Below are 9,009 nucleotides of genomic sequence, written 5' to 3'. Positions count from 1 at the left end.
ACTTTTAATGTTAGTTCTACTCACTACCATGACTGTGGTGGATATACAAAAATGTAGACAAGTGATAAAATTATACACATCTTAACATGCATGCATGTGCACACATACACATGAGAATACATGAGTGCAAATAACTGGAGAAATCTGAATAAAATCAGTTTATTGTATCAATGCCAATATCCTGGTTGTGTTATAGTTTTGCAAAAAGTTACCATTGGGAGAAACTGGGCAAAGAATACAGAGTACACAATAACTATTTTTTTACAGTGACGTGATTATCTCAACTAAAATTTCTATCAAAAATTGTTATATTAAATTACTAGGTTTTAAAGTAGTCTGTTACACAGAATAGATAACTGATACAGAGCAGTAATATTTTATTGTAACTTGTTAGCTCAGATTTATCAGAAAAGACTAACTGGCTGTATACCTGATGTTACCAGGAGCTATATTATTAATATAGTACATTATCTTTGCCTAGTTTATTTGCATTTGACCAAACAGTTCTCAGTTACATGCAATGATTATGCCTTCAACTGAACAGGAAAAAAATGAGAGATTAAAGGCAGTCATGGAAAAGGTTAATACTGTCAAAGAAACACTTTCCTCACATTTTAACAACCTCGAAATTGGAGTTTATTTTATAAGTGGCAGCTTTCTTAGTAATACACAAATGTTAAATAAACGGTCTTCAATTAGCTGAAATATGTGATATTAAAATCTGAGCTCTTCTTGAGTCCAAATATGTATTTAGCTGCATTTCAAAATATAAGATCTTCAAATTGTCAATAACGCTTTTCAGCACTTTATTTGTACTTATTCTTTACATTTAAACAGCAATCTTCCATGTATTATTTGGAGGGAATGAGATCCCTACAAGTCAGTAGATAACTTCAACTACCACAATTCATTTAGTAATTTAAAAACCCCACTTAAAAAGAAAGAAAAACAAAAACAAAGCCCCTACAACTTGGCAGAGACCCCAAGCTTCCTCCCAACATTTATTTTTGGTAACAGAATCCTGATTTTTAAAATAATGCATTTCCCAGCTGAACTCGGTGGCTCAGCCTGTAGTCCCGCGCCTTGGGAGGCTGAGGTAAGAGGATTGCCTGAGCCTGCAGGTTCGAGACCCATCTAGGCAACTTGGCAAGATCTCATCTCTACAATAAATCAAAAAATTAGCTGGGCGTGGTAGTGCGCACCTGTAGTTCCAGTTACTTGGAAGACTGAGGCGGAAGGATTGCCGGAATCCAGCAGGTTGAGGCTGCAGTAGCCAGGAGTATGCCACTGCACTCCAGTCTGGGTGACAGAGTGAGACTCCAACTCAAAAAAAAAAAAAATGCATTTCCCAACCTTTCTTGCAGTTATGCTACTACTTCCAGTCTGCCTACTTCTTGCCATATTTTATATAATAAAAATGAATTACTTGGTTTAAGCTAGTGTTATCCTGAGTTTTTCTTATTATACATAGACAGACCTAATCCTAACACATAAGCTTACAAGAGTGTTATCCAATATGTATTACATGGAATCTCGTTTTCCAAAATATCCTTTTCTTGTGGAAAAGGATGCCACAGTTAAATCCAAAGGAAAGCACCATCTTATCCATTAAAACCTAAATTCCTCAAAGTCTACAAAAATCACTTCCCTACCACATGGGAAACTCTCAGAAAGACAAAAAACAAATTTACAACCCCCCCCCCCCCCAGGGTAAGCATCTGTTTTATTCAGATCTGGGTGACTCTGAGGCTGCAGGTAGCCGATTTTGCAGGAAATTTGATGCCTGCATGTCTTCCTGTTTCACCCTCTTAAGAATCTGCTCCTGTAAATGGAGCATCACAACTCATCCTTGATGTCAAAATGGGTTTGGTCTTCAGGCCTGAAGTCCAGGTTGGGGCTGCTGTCCTCGTTGAGATTTCTCTGGGCTGTGTAGCCAACGATGGGGTATTTGGCTTTGTACACTTTGGCAAAGACATCATCCAGGGACTCCAGCTCCTTGGCCATGAGGTCTGTAGTGTCATGGGTGGGGTCTACAGGATCCAGGGACATCCTGGCCACCCCTCGAATGAAGTCCTTCCAGTCAAGGCAGCGTAGGGGGCACCTCGTCTATAAAACTCTTTTCCATAAGTGACATCAAACACCACTCCTTTTACTGCCAAGTAGATGGGCTGATCTTCCTCCTCCCTACTGTAATGGGCTAGTTCCCCCTCAGTGAAGAGCCACACGGGGAACCCTTGCTTGGCAGGGCACGACGCCTAGCCTAGCTGAGCAAAGCCAAGATAAGTTGGAACTGCACCAACTTGCAGACCCATAAGAGTGAAAATAAATGTTGTTGGTTATAATTCATTGAGATTTCATTATTTGTTATACAGCAAAAAAAAAAATTAATAACAATAGCTATACATGAAAAGTTACTAGACCAGACAATTCATATGGTATATATAATATGTAGAAACTCGATGCCTATCTACATTCTTTTCTTTTCACTAAGGCCCAGAGGAGGTTGTTATAGCTACCCTTATTTACTCCTTTGCCTTTTTACTTATTAGAATTAGCTGGAAGAGTCATACAGAGATGCTGTTGGAGAAGAAACTCAGATTGTACAAAAAAAAAAATCCAACCATTTTATCAAATGAGGGACTATCACTGAGGAAAAATAAAGCATTCTTAATTGTGACAGGTATTTCTTCAGTATTAAAACTCAGACACAGTGAATATGAATACAGCTGACATTTACCACTTAAAACAAAGAAAACACATTAAGCAAGGCTATAAAATGCTTTACCAAAACAAGTGCTTAAGAATAAAAAGGCATAGACAGACATATAAAGGATCCTTAGGAAAGTCTAGAAAAAAGAAAGGGTCTCTCGAAAAAAGATCGGCTTTCTGAAATCAGTAGGTTCTCAGATACAGGCACAAGTGCAGTGAAAAATGCATTTATTTTTTTTCCTTACCAGCTCTACAAAGAGGTGTCACTCTGTAGTGCACTTCTGTTGGATATTTTTCCAGGATACATTCTTCTTTTCTCTCCTAGCAGAACCTTGACTTGGATTGTATCTCTTTCCAGCTCTAGCTTATCCCAAACTGCAACCAAAGATGAGCAAACAACTCAGGCAGATCAATCAGGGCCAATAAGATTTCATTTTGGGACTTCTGTTTAAGCCATCAGGGAATTCTGTCTTAGAGTGGAGGATCAAGTCTTGGCTGAAGCCAGTATTACCCAAACTTTTTAGTTACTATACTAGAAAAGTCTCATTATTGTTTAAGCCATTGGACTTTCTGTCCTATTATTTGTGTCCAAACATTCAGTTGATAAAAATTTTAGCATAACCAAGAACAAATGCAAAATTAGAATTAGGGGTGTTACCAAAGTATATAGTTATCATTCTAAGAAAGCAGGCAGACAAAAAAACCTGATTAGCTTTCCTGAACTCATCTTAAATTTAAGAGTCTTTCTCTTTAAATAATGAAATGTAGGAAACAGCATATTCATATCCATAGCTCTGTGGCTAAATGATTTTTCAGTATGTACATATATCTGACACATTCACCAGACTAGTCAACAACTATATTCTTTAAGAAACAATAAGACAGACTGCAAAATGGTGCAGTTACTTTGGAAAATAGTCTGGCAATTCCTCAAACTGTTAAACATCAAGTTACTATATGACCCAGCAATTATAATCCTAGGCATATAGTCAAGAGAATTGAAAACATATGTTCCACCCCCACCCCTACACGTACACAAATGTTCAAAGCTGCAGCATTCATGATAACCCAAAGCTGGAAACAACACAAATGTCTATCACTGAGGAATGGGTAGACAAATTGTGCTGTATTCGTGCAATGGAATATTTTGGGCCACACAAAGGAATGAAGTACTATACTGAAACTTGCTACAACATGGATGAATCTTGAAAACATTAAGCTAAATGAAAGAAGTCAGACACAAAAGGCCACAAATTGGACGGGTTTGTTTATATGAAATGACTAGAATAGGCAAATAAGGAGAGACAGAAAGGTGGTTGCTTAGGGGTGGAGTTGGGAGGATAGGAGAATGGAAAGTGACTTTTGAGTATGTAGGAGGGGGTGAAAGTTAGACAGGAACAATGACTACACAACTAAAAACCACATAATTGTATAATATAAAATGGTGAATTTTATGGCTCGTGAAAAGCTGTTATTTAAAAAAGAAACAATAAGATAAAAGGTTTTGAGTTACTAAAATCTTTATTATTCACTGGTTTTCTTTGCTAGTGCTCTTGTAAGTAAAAGGAATAGTCTATATATAGGTAAAATAGATGCAAAACATCTGGATTGTATACCCACCCCAACTCACTTTTTCATCATTGTAGACTTCTGAAAACTTCATGCTATGGAAGTATGAGAAATAAAAGGCCAAGTTACATATTTCCCCTAGAAGAGTGAAAAGAGAAACTGCCTCAGTTTGTTCATTCATGTGAATTGTATTAAATTACTTGACAGTGTAAGTCAGAAGTTCTGAAATATGAAACAAAATGTATTAATTGGTCAAGTCCCAGTCTGTGCTTTATACAATCAACACAATGTTACAAAAACAAGTACCCATTGTTACAGAAATCTATTCAAGCCAGGCTCGGTGGCTCAGCCTGTCATCCCGCGCCTTTGGAAGGCTGAGGTGGGTGGATTGCCTGAGCCTGCGGGTTTGAGACCCGCCTGGGCAGCGAGACCTCATCTCTACAATAAATCAAAAAATCAGCCGGGCGTGGTATTACATGCCTGTAATTCCGGCTACTTGGAAGGCTGAGGCGGAAGGATCGCCGGAGTCCAGCAGGTAGAGGCTGCGGTGGCCAGGAGCGGCCACTGCACTCCAGTCTGGGTGACAGAGTGAGACTCCAACTCAAAAAAAAAAAGACATTATTCAGTTTCTGAGTTTGGAAAGGGAAAGGTCAGGCACAGAATGATAACTGAATTTTCCTTTGGTCTGAGAGGCTTAATATCTTATAAGTTAGCACTTACAACTTCCTGCAAACCAAAATAAGCATCAATATAACATAGCTTTCTGCTTTATCACTCATCAACAGCAGGAATTACAGAATTATTAGCTTGTACATTTAAATGTGCACTGATAAGCCAGGTGCGGTGGCTCACGCCTATAATCCCAGGACTTGGGGAGGCTGAAGTGAGAGAATTGCCTGAGCTCACGGGTTCGAGACCAGCCCAGGCAACTTGGTGAGATCTCATCTCTACAATAAATCAAAAAATTAGCTGGACATGGTGGCACTTGCCTGTAGTTCCAACTGCTTGGAGGGTTGAGGCGGAAGGATCGCCTGAGCCCAGCAGGTCGAGGTTGCGGTGGCTGTGAACGTGCCGTAGGCAACAGAGTGAGACTTCAAATAAATAAAATTAAATAAAATAAATAAATAAGCAAGCAAGCACTGGCTGGTACCATTAGGCATTTAAGGCAAAATTTGACACCAAAATATTTATTATGTCCAAAGTTTCTATCATGCCCCAGGATTTCTTACTACTTGGAATAGTAAATCTGAGGATCTGCAGGCTGAATTAATTTTGATCACCAATATAGTCTGCCTGCATATAGAAGTCCAGACAAAAAATAAAGCATAGCTAAAAACTGTGATGGCAAGAAGAAAAAGCTGGGCTCGGTGGCTCAGCCTGTAATCCCGTGCTTTTGGGAGGCTGAGGTGAGTGGATTGCCTGAGCCGCGAGTCCGCGACCCACCTGGGCAACTTGGCAAGACCTCATCTCTACAATAAATCAAAAATTAGCCAGGCGTGGTAGCATGTACCTGTAGTTCCAGCTACTCGGAAGGCTGAGGCAGAAGGATCGCTGGAGCCCAGCAGGTCGAGGCTGCGGTGACCGGGAGCGTGAAGGTGGCCGGGAGCGTGGCGGTGGCCGGGAGCGTACCACTGCCCTCCAGCCTGGGTGACAGAGTGAGACTTCGACTCAAAAAAAAAGAAAAAATGGGCTCAATTTCTAAAATTGTGGGCCAGAATCACACAAAGGAAGCTGAGACTTTTTAGGCATAGCAAGAAGAGGGAATATAGTCATAAACATCCCCTGATGGTGTACGTGATTGCTAAAATAATGTCAACAAGCACTAAAAAGTTAGACAAGTATCAGAAACTCTTGCTCCACAATTAAAGATAATGATAGAATAAGATACTATACACCAAGAGGCTACAGATGGGGGGAGAAGAGTTTACTGATAGCTTATAAAATGTTCCTATAAAAAATGGTCCTGAAGAAATTATTTTTTTAAAATAGTGGAAAGGGGAAAAACATAATGTCTTAGTCTATTCGGGCTGCTATAACAAAATACCTTAAACTGGGTAATTATAAACAACAGAAATTGATTTCTTATAGTTCTAGAGATTGGAAAGTCCAAGATCAAGGTACGAACAGACTGTCTAATGAGGACTCCAACTCTGCTTCACAGAGGGTATCTTCTTGGTGTCCTCACATGGCAGAAGATGCTATCTAGCACTTTGGAGCCTCTTTTATAAGGGCACTAATCCCATTTAGAGGGCTCTATCTGTATCACTTAATTACCTACTTTAGGCTCCCATCTCTTAATAACACTGGGAATTAGGTTTCAGCATATGAATTGGGGGTTGGGGGAAAACACATTCAGATCATAGCACACAGTATTGATTACAGAATCCTCAATAAACATTCACAGTAGATGGAAAAAATACCAAGGAGGCACTTTTTAAAGGAAAGGACTTGCTAATTAGTGATTTGGAAGCTGCAGGAGACAGTACACACAAACTTCTACTATGTATTAGCACTATTTCTAACTTGAAATATATTAAATTACAGCCTCAAACTAGTTGATTGAATCACTTAGCACATCCCCAGAAGTGCAGTTACATGAAGGACCTCCATGGCTGTGCCTCATTAAATAGCATTTATGAAGCAAAAGGATCACACACAGTTCTACTACATGCCTCGGCCCACAACTAGAAGATATACATATATAAATTATACAATGGCATTTCTGTAGACTCACATTAGATACAAAGTGCATATCTGTTTCTCCCTTTCTCCTCAGAAAACATATTCACAATGTAATCCTTTGTGATTTAGAGTTGTTTATAATCACTGACTCCTTCCTCACTTATTTTTTTTTCTTTTTTTGAGTTGGAGTCTCACTCTGTCACCCAGACTGGAGTGCAGTGGCCACTCCCGATCACGGCAGCCTCAACCTGCTGGGCTCCAGCGATCCTTCTGCCTCAGCCTTCCAAGTAGCCAGAACTACAGGCACGCGCCACTACGCCCGGCTAATTTTTTGATTTATTGTAGAGATGAGGTCTCACCAAGTTGCCCAGGCAGGTCTCGAACCACGGGCTCAAGCAATCCACGCACCTCACCTCCCAAGGCACAGGATTACAGCCTGGGCCACCGAGCCCCGTTCTTCCTCACTTCTATCCTCTCCTTAACTCATTCATATCTACTGAGAATGTTCTTGTCAAGACTGTGAGTGACTTTCAAAGCCAATGTCCTTGCTGCTCTTTTTTTAACTTAACCTCTCAAAAGTATTTGACAGTATCCATCCCTCCTTTAAATTTTCAACTTTGATTTATCTGACACCACAATCTACTTGTTTCCTCCCACCTCACTGGCTGTTCCTACTCAGTCAACTCTACCAGATCTTTCTCTTAGAGTCCCCAGAGCACTAGGTTCCTCCTTTCTCAATGTACACAATCTCCATAATGATCTTATCAGGTCCAATGGTTTTAAACATTTGTTCTCTGCTGCTTCATCTTAAACCCACATGTAGCCCTGGTCTCTTCCTGGAACTCCAGTCATATATTCGATTGCTAATGTGATATCTCCAATTGGCTCACTAATAATAGGTATCTCAAAAACTGGACAAAATAGAACTCTTGATTTTCCTCAAAAACCTGCCCAAGTTTTTACCATATCAGTAAAGGCATCATCCACCCTGGTACTGAAGGCAGAATCTATAACACAAGTAAATCAACCACACCTTCAAGACATTGCCCAAATCCTTCCACTTCTCTTTAACTCCATTATTAACACCCTAATTCAAGTCACTATCAACTCTATTCTGAACTACTGCAGTAGCCTCCTAACTGGTCTTACTTCCATTCTCCTCCCTGCAATACATACACAATCATTTATTCCTAAACTGCATTGTCACTTCTCTGTTTAAAATTCTCCAATGGCCTCCCATCATACTGATAAAAACCAAGCTCCTGTCTACCTATTTAACCTCAATCTCATCCTTATTTCTTGATACCAACTTCATACACAACACCATTGCCCTGTGCCATTTCAACACAAACACTATGTCAGTTTCAACTGGACTTCTTTCTGTTTTTGAATACCTACCTCATTTCCACTTCAGGACTATTCTCTCTGCTTAGAATATATGTCCTATAATCTTTGTATGGCTGGCTCTTTCTTGTCATTCAGATAGCAGTTTAAATCTCACCTCAGACAGGCATATCCTGCTTACTCAATTTCAGAGCCACTTCAAATTGCTATTTTAATTATTCCATTTTAATCATCTGTTTAGGATTCATTATTGATATTTTTCTTAAGATAGCTCCATGGGAGTAGGGTCCTTGATGCCTTGTTCACTGCTGTATCCCCAGCACCTAGAACAGTGCCTGGTATATAACAAGAGCTCAGCAAGCATTTTAAATGACTGAAAAGTTGAAAAGTAGGGACATTCCAAGAGTACTGATAAAATTGATGTCTAACTTTATAAATTCTCTTCAAGTATATGCACAGAAGGGCATCATTTGTTTAGTGTGTCATTTAATTTTATCAAAGATATATGCCTAGCTCTTTAAATAGATTTTTAATTATGTTAAATGCAACAGAATCTGCCGGGCTCGGTGGCTCAGCCTGTAGTCCCAGCTCTTTGGGAGGCCGAGGTGAGTGGACTGCCTGAGCCCATGGGTTTGAGACCTGCCCGGGCAACTTGGCGAGACCTCATCTCTACAACAAATCAAAAATTAGCTGGGCATGGTAGTG

General features: G+C 39.7%; 1 pseudogene; it reads right to left on the bottom strand.

Annotated features, from left to right (window-relative positions):
* Window positions 1–1,836: 1,836 nt before the first annotated feature.
* Window positions 1,837–9,009, bottom strand: part of LOC103276154 — a 75,508-nt pseudogene continuing 68,335 nt past the window's right edge.

This window comes from Carlito syrichta, unplaced genomic scaffold (assembly GCF_000164805.1).
Source record: "Carlito syrichta isolate Samal-C Ts95f unplaced genomic scaffold, Tarsius_syrichta-2.0.1 Scaffold315943, whole genome shotgun sequence".
NCBI lineage: Eukaryota > Metazoa > Chordata > Mammalia > Primates > Tarsiidae > Carlito > Carlito syrichta.
Note: the sequence above shows the minus strand (reverse complement) of the source record. Positions and strands in the feature narration are given on the sequence as shown.